General features: G+C 48.9%; 1 protein-coding gene across 3 annotated transcripts in view; it reads right to left on the bottom strand.

Annotated features, from left to right (window-relative positions):
- LOC144169599 (uncharacterized) overlaps positions 1-22,415 on the bottom strand; it is a 306,776-nt gene that overhangs the window by 96,643 nt on the left and 187,718 nt on the right. The gene's annotated exons all lie outside the window — the stretch shown is intronic.

Raw genomic sequence — 22,415 nt, 5'->3', positions numbered from 1 at the left:
CTACAATGAAGACATTCGCTAGCGTCGGGTCATCACAGCGGGCCTGGAGCCCTGCTGGAAGGCGTCTTCTCGCCGATACTTATACGCACACGCAGCTTGTCGCTGCACTGCGTGCATGCGCGGCCGGATTGCATTCTGTGCCCAGCGCGCGGAACCTAACAGCAGAAAAAAGCCGAACGAAAGCACGCTCGGGTTCTTCTCCCTAAATCCCGTGAAACAGCCGGCCTGCGCTGCAACTGTAGCGCCGCTTCTCGTTCCGCGTTCGAGGGGGGTAAAGTGTCGTAACGGCAGCGCTCAAAAACAGGCAACAAGTCACAAAGAAGGACAAGAAGACAGAGAGATAGAGACGGAGAACGGGAGAGAGGAGAGCTCTCCTGGCTATCTTGGCAAGCGACTGGAGGCAGTCGGAGAGACAGTGTGATCGGGGATCGTGTCGACACGGTCCATGAACGCCTAAAGCGCCATTGCCGGTGCTTCTACTTGTGTTAGCGACGCAAGCTGTCCTCGCTACCTTCGTTGCCACCGACAGCGATGTGGATCGGTTTTCCGCTTTTAGTGCGCAGTTTCCATTTTTCTTTCTCACACCCTGTTTCGCTTCGCTTCTATACAGAGGGGACTCGGGTGCGGCCTGGTAGGCCTTGTCGCATCATAATAGAGTTCCTGCTGCCGCATTCGCGGTTTTTTTTCCTTTGCTCCCCCCGGGGGATTTAGCGGTAGTTGCGGAAAAGACGCGTGTGGAGCCTGCGGGTAGAAGGCCTGTGTCCTGTCAAGTACGACATTCCACGCCGCCACGCAGCTGACAGGATTCTCTCGGAGCAACTCGCAATATTAGAGCTTGCCGAACGGAGGGGCACATGGCACGTTCAGTCAGCAACAAGTAAAACGCTATCGAGAAAATACGTTGTTCAACACTGAAATTTTCGAGTTTTGTTCCGGTCCGACAAAGTAATATTACGGCTAGCAAGTGCTGATAACGTGGAATGATCAGCCCATTTCTTGGATCAACCTGCACCACGACCACATGATTGCTGCGAAGGGCATATAGCAGGACGCCTCATGTTCACTTTTCCTCCACGCTTGCTTTAGTTTGTGGGGCACGCTTAGTAATGTTATGGCCATTGCCCACTGCTTTTTAATTTCGACTAATAACCGCTTATTGCTCTTAACTCTTCACTGATCACGCTAATCCATCCTCTGCTGTTCTATGATGTCGTTAACTACGACCTGCTGATGCCTTTACTGCTCTGCAATCACCACCAACAGATGACGAGCCACGACTAATTACTAAACGCCTTCTTGAATAAAAATAATGCTGACTTGTACTTAGCTGCGCGGTGTTCAGTCTTCCAGCGTCTGGTTCGTCGCCGATGTTACGTTAACGCAACATATTTAACAAAAATTTGAACCCATTCGCCCCTGTAGGTCTGAAAATACGAGTAAGAAAAAGCGTGGCTGTTACAAAGCTGTTCAAATGGTAGATTGAGTGGCCTTTCGACAATTTCTATGTGAAATATCGACAGCGAGTTCTGTCAGAGTAAACAGACCGCGCCGGCTGGCAGGTTGTCATGGCGACGGCACCTAAAACATGCATATCTGCATTCTGGCGGAAGTGTACATCCGTCCAGCCATCTCTGCTTCTTTTAGTAGAGTGTACCATTTTCGCGTTTATTGGTATCTTTTATTTGTCATACTGGGCTTCCCGAAACAGCTCCAAAGCAGCTCTGTTCTCTTTCTCCCCTGAATGTTTTATTGCAATAGCATTTCTGTACTGTCTCCGTAGGCAGCACAGAACTGCTCAGGACATTCAAATAAGAGATACCGTATATATAATATGTATATACATATATATCTCGGTGAATTCTTCTGCTTTGCAACGAATTTTTCTCTCTCTCTGTCTCTTTCTATTTATTAAAGAAAAGTAAAATAAAATAACATGGTCACACACGTGAGCAGTCCTCGGCAATTGCAAACTGCGATACAATTCATGGCCGTGGTTGATATCCTATAGTTGAAGAAAGTAAAGAGGGCGGGTAAGAGCTTTCTGCGTGTTCGCCTAGACCACTTCTCCCCGGTAATTTCCTTTTTCTTCCCCTCTTTGTTAGCATCAATGGAACGTGAAGGTACATAAGGCAGAAAGTAATGCGAAACAACCAATGCCAAGTATGACCGCTTCCAACGACCACGAAGGTGGTTTTGCGCACAGGTGCGGGTCATGCTGCGTGAAGCTTTGCGAGTTTGTTTCAAGCATGCATACATTTTTTCGTCGCAGTTTTTTAGGCCATAGGCGGGCAACTACATGCAGCGACGGCAACGAGCGACGCGCAGAACGTAACTAATTGAGTACAGCAAGTAGGTAACGTGGGCGGTAGCGACGAGCGAAAAAAAATTTGCACAGGCCGCCGGCGGCGGCAACAGTGACAGCGACGGGCCTTCACCGTCGCTCGCTTTCTTCCGACCACAAGCAGCCCGCAAGCGAATGACAGCGACGAGCGACAGCTACGGAGGGCATTGACGGCAGTGTATTAATTATTTTTTCTTGTCCCTTCATACATACATACATGGATGTTGTCGGGGTGTCATACATGGATTGGAACCGACAACAACCAACGCCGACCTGCCCAATGTTCTCGTCTCGGATGACGCACCAGTCCTACATGCACGACTCCTAGGCTCCACCACGTCGGCTGCCATTACCTTTGGCGGACAACGAGTGCTCTTCTACAAACGCGCGTACGGCAATTTCACCTGCTGCCGCCCTTTCCGTCACACAATCCAGCTATGCACGCTTTGCGGCGACCTGGGTCATCGTCGCTACGTGTGTCCAAACCCCGACACGCGCATCTGTTCCACTTGCCATGTTAGAAATCCCTTCGTCAGTCACATCTGCAACCCGCAATGCCAACTGTGTGGGCTTCCCCACCCTACGGCCAGCAAGGACTGCCGTCGCCGACTCCACCCGCCACCACCGCCAGTTCACGCTCGCACCAACCAGACGTACCGATCGCCTCACCCGCCACCCACGAATGTGCAAACGTCACGGGCCAGCAACGCCACTACAGCATTCAATTCCAGGGTGAGTTGGGCTAGCGTTGCCAAGCAATTACCCACTGCTCATGACCGCTTTCCCGCACAAACACCCATTGATCAAGACCTCTTTCCCCCCTACCCACCAACTCCCCATCCCCCGCAGAACTCGCCCTTCTCAAGGAAAACGCAGACTTAAAAGAACGCATCCTGTCCCTTAAAAAAACCGCCCACGAACTTTTAGAACAAAATGTACCCCTTCCCACGCCCTTTACTCAACCGCCTCACCCCTCCTCCACACTATCTACCAACCCCCCACGCCCAAATCCGCTACCGTCCACACTAAACCTTTCCCACCTTCCTTACACTCCCTCCACACGGCCATCCACCCTCCCGGGACCAGACCCTTTACCGTCAGCGTCAACTCCTTCCCATACCAACTGCGACAAAAAATACCACCACCTCGAAGAAAAACTGACTCAAACACAAGCCTCCTTTATGGCCACCATTCAATCCACCATCGTGACAACCGTTACCAAAACCGTCGCCCGCTTCCTTGAACCCCTGGCTGCCCGCCTCACCAACCTCGAGTACATCATTGCTGAACTAACCCCAGTCACCCAGGAACAGGCCGAACGCATCGTACACTTGGAAAAAACCATGCCCGCCCCCCATAAAAAAGCTAAGGCGACTACTTCTTAGGTCACCCCACCTACCGGGCAGCCTGAGCCCCTCATCTAACATGTCTACCAGGCCTGCAGCGTCCCACCGATATTGATTTGATTGATTGATTGTGGGGTTTAACGCGCCGACGCAACGCAGGCGATGAGGCGCGCCGTAGTGGAGGGCTCCGGATTAATTTTGACCACCTGGGGATCTTTATCGTGCGCCGAAATCTCGTACACACGGGCGTTTTTGCTTTTCGCCTCCATCAGAAAAGCGGCCGCCGCGGCCGGGAATCGAACCCGCGACCTCGTGCTCAGCAGCGCAACGCCTTAGCCACTGAGCCACCGCGGCGGGTCGTCCCACCGATATCCCTCAGGACTGACTATTTGGCAGTGGAATTGTTGTACGTATAAAAACAAGCAGCCCCCCCCCCCCCCTGACCCATCTAAGTCAACTTCACTTTCCCCATGTGGTTGCTTTACAAGAAACGGAAACACCTCACGTATAATTTCGTAATTACATCACGTACACACATTCCCATCAGCCTCGCACCGCAATACTCGTTCATAAATCACACACTGCACAAGCACACACCCTTCCCATTTATTGGCAATATACCTTCATTGAACTCATCCCGCCGAACAAAACTCTCAACCGTCTCTTTATTCTTAATATCTACAGTCCCCGGCAGCACTCCCTAGCTTCTATAGATTCCATCCTTCAGAAAGCTAAAGCTACGATGAAACATCACCGCCTAGTCCCTCTCGGCGACTTTAACGCCCCTCATACTGTATGGGGTTATCCCAAACCAGTAAAAAAGGAGCGCAAATGCACGACGCTGCCCAACAAGCTCTCCTCACGCTCTAAACCGACCCCTCATACCCCAACCGCATAGGCAACAGCGTGACACGAGATTCCACCCCCGACCTCACATACACTCACAACATAAGTGATCGTTATATCATTGAATTCAGCATCAATCACACTCGCATTCCTCAAAAAATCGGCCATACTAAACTCACAGACTGGAAATCCCTTCATGACTCCCCTCTCCTCACCACAATTGAAGACATTGAAACACGGACCCAAGATATCATCAAAACTGTCGAAGCCCACACCCGCACCCTAGCTATAACAGAAGATCACCCTTCAATGGACATGCATCTCCCACATCTGTGGGATGCCCGCCAAGGGCTTATCCGCCACTGGAAAGGAGGAGGAGGAATAAACTTTATTTATGCGAGCCTTAGGTGCTGCTGTCTGGGCACCCGCCTGGTGGGGGGTTTCCTCTAGTCCGGGATACCCTGGCCTGCACTGGCCACCCGGGCCCTCTCTACCAGGCTACGCTGGGAGGAGAGGTCGGAGCTGGTCAGTTGTGCCACCCACTGCTCGTAAGTAGGTTGGAGATTGGGAGTAAAAAAAAAACAAAAACACACACAAAAAAAAAATTCCCCCGCACCTCCCCGAAGGGAATCGTGCAGAAATGCGAATGCATTGGGTGCACCGATGAGGGTGTTGCGAGTAATGGCGTAATTAATGACGAGAGTGTGAACGTAATCATTTATTCATCAGCACCTGTTTGTGTTAGCGTTGTACCTGACGGCCACAATCACTGCCTTGTGATCGCTAAAGTGCACGGTCAAAGGGTCTTTGAGAAGCATACGCGCGTCACAGTTTCGCGTAAAGACCAGATCAATGCAACTCCCGTGAATGGTAGTGGGGCACGTGTCGAAGCCGGCAGAGAGACAATGCATAGAGTGCCTGGTCTGCATGTACTCGACCAGCCACTCGCCACTCTTCTTGCGCACGTCAACGTTGAAGTCGCCAACCAAGACTATGGGGTCAGAGGGTTTGGAGCGCACGCGCACACTTTCCATAGCCGCGTCCAGCTGCGCGGCAACGGCGTCTCGAGCCCCCGACTAAGAAATGCATTCGCATTTACGACGACGACGACGACGAAGGCAGAACTACGAGGTGCGCGCTCACGTGCGCTCGCGCTGGAGGAATGCAGGCGCACATTCGCATTTACGACGACGACGACGACGAAGGCAGAACTACGAGGCGCGCGCTCACGTGCGCTCGCGCTGGAGGAATGCAGGCGCACGCCGGCCAACGGAGCAAGACAACCCCCGGCTAATAAATGCATTCGCATTTAAATCTCAAAACATGCATCTCACACATCACACAACATGCAGCAGACTATGCTCTCACCTTATACAAACAACACTGGTCACAATTTTTTAACCACCTTCAAGGAACTCTTAGCATTAAGTCCACATGAAACATCCTCCGCTCCATGCTGGGTACTAAGCCCAGCAAAGCAGACACCGGCCACACCGGCCACACCATCCATCGCCTGATCCACAATCACCACCTCAATGAAACTCAGCTCCACGCACAACTCCTCACACAATACGCAGACCACGCAACCCAACCACCAAACATTCCGCCTCGCAATTACCAAGGAAAAGAAAAACCCGACCTTGACGCCCCTTCACTCTCATTGAACTCACCTTCGCCATCACCAACCTCACTCGTAACACCACACCAGGCAAAGACCGAATACACTACAAACTACTACTCCGTAACCTCAACCCCGAATGCACAGCCGCACTGCTTGACTATTTTAATCATTGCTGGACAACCAACTATTTGCCCCCTCAATGGAAACATGCCGAAATCACGCTCATTCCGAAGCCCGGGAAGCGAGTCACCCTAGAAAATCTTCGTCCCATATCTTTACCATCTTGTGTAGGCAAGTTATATGAACACCTAGTTAATAATAGGCTCACAGCGTACCTCGAAGAAGACAGCTTACTACCTAATGCCATGTTTGGCTTCCGCGCACACCTATCCTCGCAAAACGTTCTATCCTCGCAAAACGCTGAGCTCACAAACAAAACGCGCTATCCTAGCTCTGGACATTAAAGGAGCCTTTGACAATGTATCACACCAGGCTATACTCGAAGGGCTCCAATAAACTAACTGCAGCACACGTATACACAATTACATACAAAACTTTCTTACCGATCGCACAGCCAGCCTCAACCTCGGCCCCATCCGATCCATCTCCTTTCGTGCCCGACCGCGTGGTACACCCGAGGGGTCAGTCATTTCCCCACTCCTCTTTAATCTTGCCCTGCTACAACTTTCGCCACTTCTACAACAAATTCCACACATACAACACGCACTTTATGCAGACTATCCCAATATTTGGACCACAGGGGGTTGGATTAGGGAACAACAAGACGCCCTCCAAGAAGCCATTCACACCACCGACAACTAACTTACAGCCCGCGGCTTCAATTGTGCACGAGAAAAATCTGCCCTGCTCGTCCTCCAAAAACGCACGCAAGGCCGTAAACGACAACCTCTCCCAGTCCCACAATTAAGCCTACATGGCGCTCCCATCCTAACCACCCCTACAATTCGTGTTCTGGGACTTATTATCCAATCAGACGGCGCAGGCATTTCTACTATTCATAAATTGCAAGGAACGCTATTACAAATCACGCACCTCATCAAACGCATTGCTAATCGTCGACAAGGGCTGAAATAAAATGACCTCGTGCGCCTCATTCAAGCCCTACTAATTAGCCGCATCACATACGGAACTCCATATTTCGCTCTCAAAAATAGTAAAATCCAAAAACTCGACATAATCATCCGGCAAGCCTATAAATTAGCACTACGGCTACCGCCAAATTACTACAGATGGGCCTTCATAACATCTGGGACGAACTTCGAGAGGCCCATCATGTCAACCAGATCGAACGGCTCAAGCTCTCACACACTGGCTGTCACCTCCTCCGTCGCCTCGGCTACCAACTACCTGCCACCTATCACCCCCGCCCACGCATCCCTCTGGAACTACGCGAATGCATCTCTGTCCCCTCAATACCCAAGAATATGCACCCCTTCATAACCAGGGTCGCCAACAAGCCCGTATTCGAATGCCTCGCAAGATGCTTCAAGTCAAGCCACGAGACACCTGCTTTGTGACACCGCTAAATATGCCGATAAACCAGCCTTCCCAATTTCAACAGTAGACCACCGAGGAATTGAGCTGACTTCCGCAATAGTAATTGGCAAGGACTCCACAACTGCAGAAGAAATCGCAATAGCCATCGCAGCCACTACATCTCAAGGCATCATCACCATAGTCACAGATTCGCAAGCTGCCTGTCGCCATTACGCCGCCGGTCAGGTTACTCCCATAGCCCTCCGCATCCTACAGTCCATCACTAACCCTCCTTACCTCTACATTTTCTGGACCCCGGGACATGAGTCTCTGGAGGGGAATGAGGCGGCTCATGCTGCCGCCCACGCGCATATCTACCGGGCATCTCTCTCCAATACTCCAGAATCACCGTCGGAAGCACATAATTCTGTGCCTCAAAACTTCAAAGACATCCTCGAACACTACCGCCTCGAACGCCGCATCTTTCCCCCACCCCACGACAAGTTGACTAAGGAAGGAGCCACCACCTACCACCGCCTTCAAACCAACACCTACCCGCACGGCACCCTCCTCCACGCCATCCACCCCACCTCCTACTCCGCCACCTGCAAGTACTGCCCCCAAACCTGCACACTCTACCACATGATTTGAGCGTGCTCCCACACATTATCCTTCTCCCCTATTCCCTCCCCCAACCATGAGAAGTGGGAAGGCATGCTAGCCAGCCCGGACCCCGGCGATCAGCTTGGGCTGGTTGAAAGGGCCCGCCTTGCAGCGACCGCCCAGGGACTTCTGGACTGAGAAGACCCCCCATTGCCACTACTCCAGAACTATATATATATATATATATATATATATATATATATATATATATATATATATATATATATATATATATATATATATATATATATATATATATATATATATATATATATATATATATATATATATATATATATATATATATATATATATATATATATATATATTGTGAGCGCGTATGTCGCGTCGGCACAGCCTCGACACTCTCAGGGACTGTTCATACAATCTGGGCAATCTCCTGCATTGCCTCCTCGCAGTAACATTATCATTCTCATTAACATTACCCAATCCTCTTCGCTCCTGCATCATCATCATCGCTCTCGGTACGGTGTTCGGAACCGACTGGATCACCGAATAAACGTCTCGGTTCACCCGTTGCTCAAGGGCCTTACAAGTGGTGGAGGTTGACCTCGGTCCCGTCCTCAACGCCTTACAAGCGCCCCCCTGGAGCTCCGTTCCGGTCGGCGTTTGCCTTCAACACAGATGCAGCGTGAGGCTGGAAGCAACCAAGCTGGCGCCTCCACTCCTGCGCCTCTTGCATTTGCCGTCACCTGCCGCGAGCGCGACCCCCCGCATTTTGCAGGGTTCCGCGGTGAAGACGTCGATGACTGGTTGGATGAGTATGCTCGCGTCAGTGCTTTCAACCGCTGGGATGATGCGGTGAAGCTGCAGCAGGTTTCCTTTTCCTTGGACAAGGTGGCAAAAACATGGTTTCTGAACAATAAACACCGCATCGACGACTGGGCCTGCTTTTGCCAGGAGCTGCGCAAGATATTCGGCACGACAGCCGCTCGGTCGGACGAGGCGAAACGGAAGCTGGCCACTCGGCTTCAGCGCTCTGACGAGACGTATACCTCATACATAGAGGACGTCGTTGCTCTCTGCCGCCGCGTGGATGCAAGCATGCCAGAGGCCGACAAGGTTCGCCACATCCTGAAGGGCATCGCTTCTTTCGCGTTCAACACCCTCGTGGTGCAAAATCCGGCGAGCGTCAGCGATGTGCGCACAACCTGCCAGCGCCTGGACGAATTGCAGGCTGTTCGTTTGCAACCGGCTGCTCTGGCTACGCCGTCACAAGGGGACACAGACTTACGGTTTCTCATACGCCAAATCATCCGTGAAGAGCTGCAGCTCAGCGACCCGCTTTCTTCTCCACGATATCACTTACGCACGGAAGCTCCTCAGCTGCGCGACCTGGTGAAAGTGGAGCTGGCGTCTATTGCGGGTGTGACGCCCTCGACGTCTCCTGGTCCTACGACTCCCACGCCGTCCTACTCGGCCATCGCATCCAAACCGCCCTTACCAATGCAAGCCCCGTTGGCCCACGGACACTTAAGAGCGATATCCGCAGCAAGCATGCCACGGGGACACTACACGAACATGCACCCTGGCCGCCAGCCCTTCCCGGGTGACCGCCCCGTCTGCTATTATTGCGGCATTCGCGGGCACATATCTCGTTTCTGTAGACGACGTCAGCAAGATGAACGACGCGGGTACGCACCGTTCGAACGTGACATTGGCTTTTCTTACGGGTCCCGACGTGACACATATGGTTCGCCCCCGCGTCGCCCATCGCCGCCGCCAACCTCATTCGGCCCGCCTCCGCCCGAGCGTCCATCACGGCGACGCTCACCCTCACCATATCGTCGCTCTCTGTCACCTCTTCGACCCGTGACCCGCTCTAATGACAACCAATCGGAAAACTAGCGCCTGCAGTTTCTGGAGGGGAAACTGCACTCGTCAAAGAGCCAAAAACTCCTCCATTAAGACCATCAAATACATTGTCTGTGGAAGTTGAAGGTTTTCGTGTTGATGCCCTTGTTGATACCGGAGCAAGTATATCAGTGATTAATGAGAAGTTGTGTTCGCGCCTCCGAAAAGTGACTACCCCGTATAGTGGACCTTCGTTGTGCGGTGCTAATCGAGAGGTGCTCGAGCCATCCGGCTACTGTACAATACGTGTTTTGATAGAGGGAATTCGGCACCATATTCAGTGCGCGGTGTTACCTAGCTGCTCCCATGAACTCATTCTGGGATGGGACTTTCTATCATCGGCATCCGCGGTCATCTCTTGCCGGTACCCCGACATCGAGATCACCGCTACGGACTATACGGGTGTTCCTGACGTCAAGCAGCAGTGCTTCGTGGCAAGTGCCGATTTCGTCCTCAAACCTGGTAGTGAGACAACAATTTCCGTTCGCGGTGGCAACTGTCATGATGGGGACGTACTCATCCTTCCATGTACTCGGTTTCTCCCAAAGGGCTTCGTGATCGCCATCTGTCTTGTGCGCTTCTTCCGCAGGTCGGCCACACTCGTTGCCACGAACGTTACTCCTGAACCGATTCTCCTTCGTCAAGGCACCACTGTGGCTACCGCTGCTGACTCCGAAGCTGTCTGTGTTGTTCCCCTCTCCCCTATTTCCTCCTGCCCAAGTTCGCCCTCTAAACCGTTGCACCCGGCTATATCTGCCGCAATCAGCTCTGACCTCTCCCCCACGCAAACTGGCTCTTTACTAGACCTCCTGAACAAGCACAAATCCTTATTTGATTCGAATTGTACTACGCTTGGCCAAACTTCCGTCGCAACGCACCGGATTGAAACAGATGGATCCCGTATTGTTTGCCGCCGCCCATACCGTGTGTCTTCGTCCGAACGAAAAGTCATCAGCGAGAATGTCGCCGATATGCTTCAACGCAAAATTATCCGCCCATCAAACAGCCCTTGGTCGTCCCCCGTGGTCCTCGTTAAGAAAAAAGACGGATCCGTTCGCTTTTGTATCGATTACCGCGCACTCAACAGAATTACCCGAAAGGATGTATATCCGATGCCTCGCATTGATGATGCCCTGGACTGCCTACAAGGAGCGGAATATTTTTCCAGCCTTGACCTCCGCTCAGGTTATTGGCAAATTCCAATGAACGAAACCAATAAAGAAAAGACAGCATTTGCCACCCCTGATAGACTGTATGAATTTAATGTAATGCCTTTCGGACTATGTAACGCTCCTGCAACTTTCGAGCGAATGGTCGACAATGTTCTTCGGGGCCTGAAATGGAGAACATGCCTCTGTTATTTGGACGACATCGGTATTTTTTCTTCAAGTTTCACTGAGCACTTGAAACGGCTAGATGAGGTTCTTACATGCCTCGCGAATGCGGGTCTTCAGTTGAACACGAAGAAGTGCCGTTTCGCCACAAGAAGCATAAAGGTTTTAGGCCACGTCGTCAGCGATGAGGGGATTCGGCCCGACCCGGAGAAGATTGCTGCTGTCATCGACTTCCCACGGCCACAACAGCAAAAAGCCCTACGCAGCTTTCTTGGCTTAGCGTCTTACTTCCGCCGTTTCGTCCGCAACTTTGCTGCAGTTGCTTCGCCTCTCAACAAGCTGCTACACTCCGGAACACCCTTTGTATGGTCAGACGACTGTGAGGAGGCTTTCCGACAACTCAAGCACGCACTCACCTCAGGGCCGGTACTATGCCATTTTGATGAGTCTCGCCCTGTTATTCTGCACACGGATGCCAGTGGCCACGGAATCGGCGCTGTGCTGCTGCAGTCTGATGATCAACGCCGAGAAAGGGTTGTTTCTTACGCAAGTCGTACCCTAAGCACTGCCGAGAAAAATTACACAATCACCGAGCAAGAGTGTCTCGCTGTGGTTTGGGCCGTTCAAAAATTTCGACTTTACCTCTACGGCCGCCACTTCACAGTAGTGACTGACCACCACGCTCTGTGCTGGTTGCAGACGCTGAAAAATTTATCAGGACGGCTCGGACGATGGGTTATTCGACTTCAAGAATATGACTTTACTGTCACATACAGGTCCGGGAAAAAGCACCAGGATGCGGATGCACTTTCTCGTTGCCCTCTTGGGTCGAACAAGACTTCCGCGTCATTACCCCTCGACACGGTCCTTCCCATCGCACCTGTCAATCGTGTAGCAGTTGAGGACCTCTCGGGCCTGCCTTCTCTTCAAAGGGCCGACACATACTGCCGTGGAATGATCGACCAGCTTACCGGCTCATCACCTCCTCCAAACAATAGGTCCCGTCGGCAGCTTCAACAATTCAAGTTTTTGGACGGCATCTTGTACCGTTCCACTCATCTCTCTTCTGGCCACCGATGGGTTCCCGTTGCGCCACGTTCCATCCGCGCGCAGATACTGGAAGCGCTGCACGACGATGCCACAGCGGGCCACCTAGGCTTCAGTAAAACCTACGAGCGCGTCCGCAGTCGTTTCTTTTGGCCCGGCCTGTCCACCTGCGTCGCCCGTTACGTCGCTTCCTGCCCATCTTGTCAGCAGCGCAAGAGATCCACATCCCCTACTGCCGGACTGTTGCAGCCGCTTCCGTGTCCGTCTATGCCTTTCCAAACGGTTGGTATAGATCTCTACGGGCCTCTCCCTTGTACAGCTGCAGGATATCGGTGGATTGTGGCCGCAGTTGACCACCTAACACGTTATGCAGAAACGGCGCCAATTCGCTCTGGCTGCGCAGCAGAGGTGGCAGACTTCTTCCTGCACGCAATACTCTTGCGCCATGGGGCCCCTCGTGTATTTTTGAGTGATCGCGGTAGGATTTTTCTGTCCAGTATTGTTGAAGATGTTCTTCGTGCTTCGAACACAGTCCACAAAACCACTTCCTCCTACCACCCGCAAACGAACGGCCTCACTGAAAGATTTCACCGGACACTCTCGGATATGCTTTCTATGTGCATTCGACCTGATCACACCAACTGGGACACAATTCTTCCATTTGTTACGTTTGCTTATAATACTGCAGTTCAACGGACCACCGGCTACTCTCCATATTTCCTCGTATACGGCCGCGACCCATCGTTCATTCTGGACACCACATTTTTATCGGCTCCCGTGTCGACCTCAAGCCCCTCCTCCGAGCAGTTCCTCTCCCGCGTAAACCATTGCCGTCGAGTGGCTCGTCTGCAGACTGAAGCCAGCCAGCACGACCGCAAGGACCGCTACGACGCCAGCCACCGTACTGTTCGGTTCTGCCCTGGTGACGAGGTCTTACTTTGGACACCCAGTCGAAGACCAGGACTATGTGAAAAATTTCTCCACCGTTTCACAGGCCCGTACACGGTCCTTGAGGAAACATCCCCTGTCAACTATCGTGTCACGCCCAGTCAAGCTCGCTTGGACCGTCGATACCGTGGCACAGAAATCGTGCACGTGTCACGGCTGAAGCCTTTTGTCCGCCGTACTCCATGAGCATTGGCAGTCAGGCGCCTGCCTTCACTCGCAAGGGGCAATTATTGTGAGCGCGTATGTCGCGTCGGCACAGCCTCGACACTCTCAGGGACTGTTCATACAATCTGGGCAATCTCCTGCATTGCCTCCTCGCAGTAACATTATCATTCTCATTAACATTACCCAATCCTCTTCGCTCGTGCATCATCATCATCGCTCTCGGTACAGTGTTCGGAACCGACTGGATCACCGAATAAACGTCTCGGTTCACCCGTTGCGCAAGGGCCTTACAATATATATATATATATATATATATATATATATATATATATATATATATATATATATATATATATATATATATATATATGTAGTAAGGAAATGAGGGGCTCGTTGGGGAAATACAGAAAGATAGGTCGGCAGTCTACAACGCCAAAGGAGAGGAGGCATAAGGGTGTGGTTAGGCTCTTTTTTTTTTACTACGGTTAATGAAGTTAACATTTTTTTTAAATATACAAAAGAAAGAAAGAAAAACACGCGCCCAGAGTGGGGACCGAACCCACGCCTTTCGATTAGAGGCATTCGAGATCTAATCGAAAGGCGTGGGTTCGATCCCCACTCTGGGAGCGTGTTTTTCTTTCTTTCTTCTGTATATTTAAAAAAAATGTTAACTTCATTAACCGTAGTAAAAAAAAGAGCCTAACCACACCCTTATGCCCCCTTTGGCGTTGTAGACTGCCGACCTATCTTTCTGTATATATATATATATATATATATATATATATATATCCCACCATTCGCCTGGCGGGCATTTTTTCTCCACTTTCTTTCTTTCTTTCCAAATTCTTCACCGGTTTCAATGACCCACCCGATCCTCCCCTTTGCTTTCCGAGGTTTTCTTGACTCTTATTTCTGTCTTATTCTCAACGAGCCCCTCATTTCCCATTCTGATTCGCTATATATATATATATATATATATATATATATATATATATATATATATATATATATATATATATATATATATATATATATATATATATATATATATATATATATATATATATATATAGAGAGAGAGAGAGAGAGAGAGAGAGAGAGAGAAAAATAAAGTTTATTACTCCTCCTCCTTCGTGTCCCTTCACAGGCGGGGCCGCCCTGGGTCTAGGCCTAACCATTAAAACTCAGTCCTCGGTACTCCTTGCGGCTCTCAGCACCCTCCGCCTTCCCCCTTCGCCCGGAGCAGCAAAATGGAGCGCATCGAGTTGGACTTTGAGCCTGTCTCACCAGAGAACCTAACTGAAGCGGCTGTGAGGCTTACCAGTCACCGGCGACGGAGCGCCCGAACTCCAGCCACGCTAGGCCCCGCCTCGATCGGGCGGCCTAGTTCTGTCAAATCTGCTTTTTTGTGGAAATTTAAGACGTTAAACCATTCGCCATTTTCGCTATATTTAATATTTTTCTTTTTTTTTTCGTGTTTAAGAATTCTGTCCGACCAATTATCTCCATTTACGCTATTACAACAATTAAAGGTGGAACTTCGTCGAAGTCTGAATTTTTGTGGAAACGCATGGTCCTGGCTCTGAGGTACTCGACAAAGAATGCTACGCATTAAAGACAAAACGCTTTGGCTACAGTGGGTGTACTGTACACAACTTTCAGGTCGTTTTCTCCGTTTTTTTTTCTTCATGGGAAAGGCTACATAGCCGATAATCGTGGTGTGAGGGGAGAGAAGACGTCGAAGCAGCTTGAAATTAGTAAATCGCCTGCAACTGCAACAGAGGAATAGCTATCCATAGTCATTATTTAATGATAGGCCGAATTATTGGCCAAGGGCATTTTCCTCCCCCCTCCGCCCTTTTTTTCTCTCCTTATTCGTTAGAACTCTAGACTTCCTAGGCAGCATCGCCAAAACTGAGTGGAGTGGCACAGTCACTGCAGCCCCCCAAGCAAACAAATTCAATAATTATAACTTTCAACTGTTGTTTGGATTCGTCCAAGTCGTGACCAAAACATCAACATACAACTGAAAGTCAGAAGTCAGAAAATGTCAGACGTATGAGTTTTGGATTGGTACAAGTCGGCTATGACGCACTAAAGGACACCTGAAAGTCAGGAGCCAAAAGGAGAGAGACAGATGAGTTGTTACCGCCTGCCCTGTGACGAGACTGCCGTTTTTTTATCCTTAACGGGGCATGAAACAAGCGCGGAATTTCAAATCCTTCCTAATTTTCTTTTTATCGTCGTCTATTTCAACGCGCTATTTTTCGTCGCTCTCTTGACATGTCAAGCAAATAGGAGCACGATGCAGAACGGTTTACTGCTCCGCTAATAGGTTCGAATGGTGCTCATCTTCATACAAAGCATCTCAAAAGAGCAGCTTCACACAGAAAACACGGTTAGGCATCGAAGACCTGCTGGGATAGTGACGAGGATTAACTTCCCTAATGGGCGCGACCCGGTAATGCGTCGTCACTGCGCTTTGGCTTTCAGGGTTGGATTTAGGCTTCAACGAGCACAATATGTGCTCTTGTCTGATGTTAGTTTTTGTAGTTTTGTTTTATAATCCCGTGAAAAGCCACTGGTTGTATTTGACGGTACTCTGTCCTAAGGCACTCACTCTACTATGCCCGTTACTTGCTTTTTTTGCCCGGCAAACTTTCCCCCGTCAAATCTTTTTCTCTTTCTCCAGCTTCTGTGCTTCTCACTGTGTTTGGCGTGGTCCGGGCTGGAAGTTTATTTTAAATCCCGAGGCTATAAAGCAGCGGATAATTTTTGGCTAACAGGTCAAGAACAAAGTTTTTGGCGTATGTGTGATTAGAACAAGAGTGAACTCGCAGTGCTTGTGTGCTACTCACCAGGTAGCAGCTCGCGTACAAAAAACACTCGTGTTAACAGGGCACATTGCAACACATTGATTAAGTTGAGTTTGTCTAAAACAATCTCCTAGACTTCCGGCATGGCGGACCTCAGAGACTAAGCGTACGTTCTGAACGTTAAGCCGCCATTTGAACCTTTTCAAAACTAAAGCCAATTAGTAGAAAAACATAACCAGGCTAATTCGCGCGCCCTTTGATTTTTGTGTGTGTCCTACCGTGGAATTTTTAAGCCTTAACGTAGCTTTTTATGTGGTTTGCTTTACTCAGTGCTCCTGGATTTCCATCTTTTGCCCGTATCTGATTTTGCCCGAGCTTCTCGTCCCTTCTTTTGTTGTCTGAAACTTTTCAACAGCCTTACTATTTATGCTCATGGTGTTAGCACTGCTCCGGGATTTTTTCTGTATCTTATTCAACTTTTCCTGCAATGTTTCTCAAATGTAACCTTCGTACATCCTTTTATTGCCTTGTTCAGGTGTCTAAAACTCCTCTTTTGTGTCCCAGCTCCGAAACAAATCTGGGAGTTTTTTTTATTTCCTTTCTTTCCTATTTTGTTGTCTTATTTTCGTTTTCAATTTCGTTTTCAGCAACATTGTCTGCTAACTGTACCCGTCCCCCACCCTCCCCTCCACACATTTTCATTTGCAGAATTTTGAGGACACCTGTGCATAAGTGAAAGCGAAGTGTGTAAGTGAAGTGTGCATCAGTGTCCAATTGCTCAACGGATAAGGCGGTATTCTTGGCGCAGCCATAGCATACTGGGGTCTGTGGAAACTGTTGCGCCGCAGGCTGTGGCAGCAGTGTAAGTGTAATCCTCAGCGTGGTGCGGGCTGAAATGACGTGTTTTTTCATTATCATCGCCGGTATTTTCCCTCTGCGTTTTCTTTTCTTCTCTCCTGGGAGCCTTGGCTAGTTTCCCTTGTTTGGCCTACGCCTAGGCTTAACGCTAAGTAGCCGTGACGTTGAGACTCACGACGTGCTAAGCAACATCACGCTCATTGCACGTAAAGCATCAAGTATCGGCTGAAAAGGTTAGAGCTCACAGCGTAACGTTAAGCTTTTAACGTCAGGCCGCCACAGACCCGCGTGCACATAACCAAGAAAATTAGATATTGAACAGAAACGCATTTTGATACTCGCTTATTTGCTACTTGTGTTTTTAGCGTGCCCAAATTACTCGTGTAGACCACAGTACATGTGTCTGACATGCTTTTTTCATGCAACAACACATTCCCTTTGTCCACGCTGTGTTAGCTAGGAAAGAGGGGTAGTGGTACAGGGTTTGCGTGCCCGTCTTGCATCCCCGATGCCCTGGGCTCGATTCCCTCACAGACTGACATCTGTAACTTTTCAAGCTCACTTACGTACTTGCATTCTCTTTGCGACGTCGGTTGTTTTGTGTGCCATCTGGTTTCGATTCCAACGACGCCGGATTTTCGATTTACGAGTAAACGAATGTTAAAATATTGAAGTTTTTAATTTAAACAGATTTATAACAAAGTTTATTATAATTATATAGAGGTAAAGTCCGTAATAAAAACATCTTGCGCACTGTGCGCACTTTAACTAGCGAAACCAGGATATTTTTTTCTTGCTCCTAGCGAAACCAGGATATTTTTTTCTTGCTCCTGTAGAGCTGGCAACTCCACTGCAATAGGCTTGTTGTGGCAGAGCTCCGCCTACCCCTCTCCGTAGTAGGACCACCGTGGAGGAAGAACAATGATAGCGGCGTGGTGGTTGTTTTCGCACGAGAAGGCGACTACCTCGGGTGGACTGCGAACGACGTCACTTTCCTCTAATATTCACCTAATCACAGCGATCAAGCTATTCTGAGCAAATATCGAACGGACAGGAGGATATATATATATATATATATATATATATATATATATATATATATATATATATATATATATATATATATATATATATATATATATATATATATATATATATATATATATATATATATACATATATATATATATATATATATATATATATATATATATATATATATATATATATATATATATATATATAAATATCCGGGTGTCGAACCGGAACTGAACCGAAAAAAGAAATAATATTTACCGGTTCATGCCGAAACGGTTTGACCCTCCGTTGTTGATATTGCACAGTCAGTGCAATTCAGGCCTTTTTCTCTTTCACGCACCATTAACTTCGTACCCGCTCGCGCACTTTTCCCTCCAGGCAATTGAACACTATCACTCTCTATGTAACAACAGGGGAAATGAATGAACACCAATGTAGCAATGGTCTGTTGTTGCTGGAAGCGCGAGCGTAGTGCAAGCTGACCAAACGATATGTCGTTCTCGGCAGCTTGCAGGGGATATAAAACGACTTTGCCCTTCCCTAGCTGCGACTTTATTGGAGCAATCAGGCTGCAGGAGTGCTCCACTGCGCAACAGTGAAAGTCCACACCTGATGTGTGCAAACTTTTTGCATTTCATAATTTGTTTAAAAGGTCCGACACCTGCAAATTGTTAATACTTGACAAGTGTGACCGCAGGAGCTGCTCAGTGGCTAAGCCGTTTGCTGCTGATGCAGTTTTGTCTCTTTCAGATCTGCTTTTTTTCGAAGGTTCTATTGTATTGACTGCCCAACTCGCTACATTACTTCTACTGCTACTCGTTCCGGAGGGGAGTACTGCTGTGGACGAATTAAAGAGCGTCTACCCAAAAAAGTCCCATCTCATGCTCCGCGCGTCAAAATTCCCTTTCATTTTGTAACAGCATAATCTGTAATAAGATTCCGCAATGTAGCACAGGGAACGATGGCCGGGGTCAGGCGGTACGATGACATAATGATTGTAATGCACACATCCGGTATAGCTATCGCAAAAGGAATTGCAGCGGTCAGAACAATAATGTAGTGACTGAGCGTCAACTAAAGCTTACTTTTAACAAAAGTGTGGCTAACACATTCGATAAAGTGACAGCTAGCAAATTATTAAGGGTGACCAAATAATCTAATTCATTGGTAGTATTTATGTGCCCATTGTAGGATTTTTGGTTTTGTTACAAATATAAAAAAATGTGCGCCATTGGCATTAAGCGCTAGTATTTGAACGCGCCAGTACGTAGGCCTAAATTTAAGGCTTCGAGGTTAGCGTGATGGGGGATTCCATAGCGACGATTGCGATTTCAACAAAAAAGGAAAGGGCAGAAAATATATCCCACCGTCATATCTCTCGGCGAGGGCGTTATGAATAGTCGCTAGGACAACATTAAGTCTGGGCAAGAAAGTAGGTGGTAAATCGTCGCCACTTCATCTGTTTTTCTAATATCTCGTAATTGTTTAAAGTTTGCTTTGCGATTGCGCCACTGCCCTTGGGGAACAGCAACATTTTGAATTTTTGTTTGTATTTTGATTTGACTGTCGGTTAAACTACTAAATGTGCTTTTTTTTCTAATTTCAGTGATAATTCAACTCATCGAACCGGTTTGCGAACCGGTTCAAGCTCCCGAACCGGTTCGTGAACTGGTTCAGCACGTGATTTTGTCGAACCGGAACTGAACCGGAACGAAATGATTTCACCTGAACCAGAACCGTAACCGAACCGTTATTTTTTCGGGTAGACACACTGATATATATATATATATATATATATATATATCCACATTGATATTTCGGACAGCCACCAGCTCTACATTCGGTAATCCGGACCCCGTTCTTCAAGGTCACGTGCCGAATAGGCCGCCATTATCTCCTCTGGCAACTCAGCGATACTAGGTGGTTCGGCCTCAGAATAGAAATGGTAATTGGGGATGGATCTACGAGGCCTGGTTATGTGTGGCCTCATAGATTTACAACTGCAAACGCCGGTCTTGGCGGCACGGCCTGAACTGCGAGGTCGTAGGAACATCGCGATTATGGCTTCCTGTTCCGGCATCTCCACGCGCACGCCGCCGACGCACTGTCGCCATTCTGTTGTTTGCTTCGCCGTTCTGCTGTTTGCTGCGACCAACGTTCGACTGCTTCACCGTCTAGTGGGATTTTTCAAAACTACGCCGTGGGCAGCTAAGCAGACAGCGCTAATACACTTACGCTGAAATGGTGACTTCGTCGTGTGCGCAAGAAGTGTTACGGTGCAAACTGTGGAAATACTTGTCCGAATTCTCTTATAGAAACGAAGTTCTTTCAATTTTTATTATGCTTATTCCTTCATGGCAAGCGAACACTACGGGTGCGCAGGGTGCGTCGCACGAGGAAGTGCTAGTTTGCATTTCGTTGTATGTACGTGCGAGGAAGACTGGTGTCAATTGTTCATTTTTAACAAGTGACGATAGAACCGAATGTTAACCGGTGAAGAGGTAAGAAGATGCAGTGCCAATAATTTATTGGGTATAAAAAAAATCGACGTATTTATGATTTCCGTCATATATACGCGCCTACGACATTTCCAGCGACCTAACGCAAAACGCCTGGGATAGCTGAAGACAGGACTCCGGTTATAAGCTGCCAGTGTGTTTTAACGAATAAATTGATTTATTATCAGGAGAACAAAGGAAAGTCCACCAGCAGGCGTTATTTGTCAAACCTAGGGGTGGACACCGAAACACCTGCTGGTGTGGGGGTGGGGGAAGGGGATGACGGTATGACGGAGATTAGGTGAAGAGAAGAGATCGCATATTTGCAGTTATACGTGGTAGAAAAATGTTTCTGTGTTTGTTATTTATCAGGTAATACTTCTCGGGGCTTGAAATAAGAGGATTTTGTTAACGACAACGAACGCTAATGTCGCCTTCTTTTCTTGTGCCCTGGGGAGATTTTTAGGTGCGGAGCACCGTAGGACCGCACAATGCAATGTCCATCCGCGTCCGTGCGCGTAGGATTTACAAGCGCAAAAAATCACACAGGCACCTACAGGATTCGAACCTGTGTCCGGTAGACCAGACAGAGTTAGTGTCAGTCGTCTTACCCATTGGGCTACGACCACAAGGGCCAGAAGGCTTCCTCTTCTCCTGTAGCGGTAAGGAGTACCTTAGGACCTCGCCATGCCCGTCCGCGTGCATCCGTGCCCACACCACCATCAAGCGAAAATCAAGCGAAATTCGATTTGAGCCGTGAGTTGCAGTTTCATTTTCGTGAGGAGCAGTGGTTCAAGGCGCAACTCATGGCTCAAATCTAATGACGGCCCAGGTGCAAATCGGGTGCCGAATTCTCTAAAACGATGGGGCATCGCTTTGAAACGACGGGGTAGCGCCACGCAAATGCATGTGTTCTGTGTTTGGGGCCGTCGCTTTGAGGAGCTGTGCACGGAGTGTGAGCCGCAGAAAAGCACTGTGGCAAGGGCGCGAAGCGACACCCACTGCCCCCCATCGTTTCACTTGTCGCTTCGTGCCCTTGCCACAGTGCACAGCTTTGTCGCTTCGCGCCCTTGCCACAGTGCTTTTCTGCGGCTCACACTCCCTGCACAGCTCCTAAAAGTGACGGCCCCAACCACAGAACACATGCATTTGCATGGCGCTACCCCATCGTTTTAGAGAATTCGGCCCCGGATGTCACTCAGGGTGCAACTTTGATGTCATTTCGAGTCCCCGTACTCCGAACCCTCGCCATCATCCACGGAGTGGAGATGCTGCAATTTTTTAGCCGTCGCGGCTCTCTGTCACGTCCTGCAGCTAGCAATTTTATAATCAACACCGATACGCATTGATGTGCGCGTATTTTGTCGAGTATTCCGATCTGCTACCTCACCCGTTTCTTTTTTTCGCGGTAATATAACTGCGCTGCATTAGCAACGCGGGGACTTTTTTTATCTGTTGCGTTTTTTCATCACTCGCTGCGGCTACCGAAATTATTTCAATGAGAACTATATGTTGATCACTA

The sequence above is a fragment of the Haemaphysalis longicornis genome, unplaced genomic scaffold, assembly GCF_048455015.1.
Source record: "Haemaphysalis longicornis isolate Haplotype H1 unplaced genomic scaffold, Haemaphysalis longicornis Haplotype H1 scaffold_2, whole genome shotgun sequence".
NCBI classification, from domain to species: Eukaryota; Metazoa; Arthropoda; class Arachnida; order Ixodida; family Ixodidae; genus Haemaphysalis; species Haemaphysalis longicornis.
Note: the sequence above shows the minus strand (reverse complement) of the source record. Positions and strands in the feature narration are given on the sequence as shown.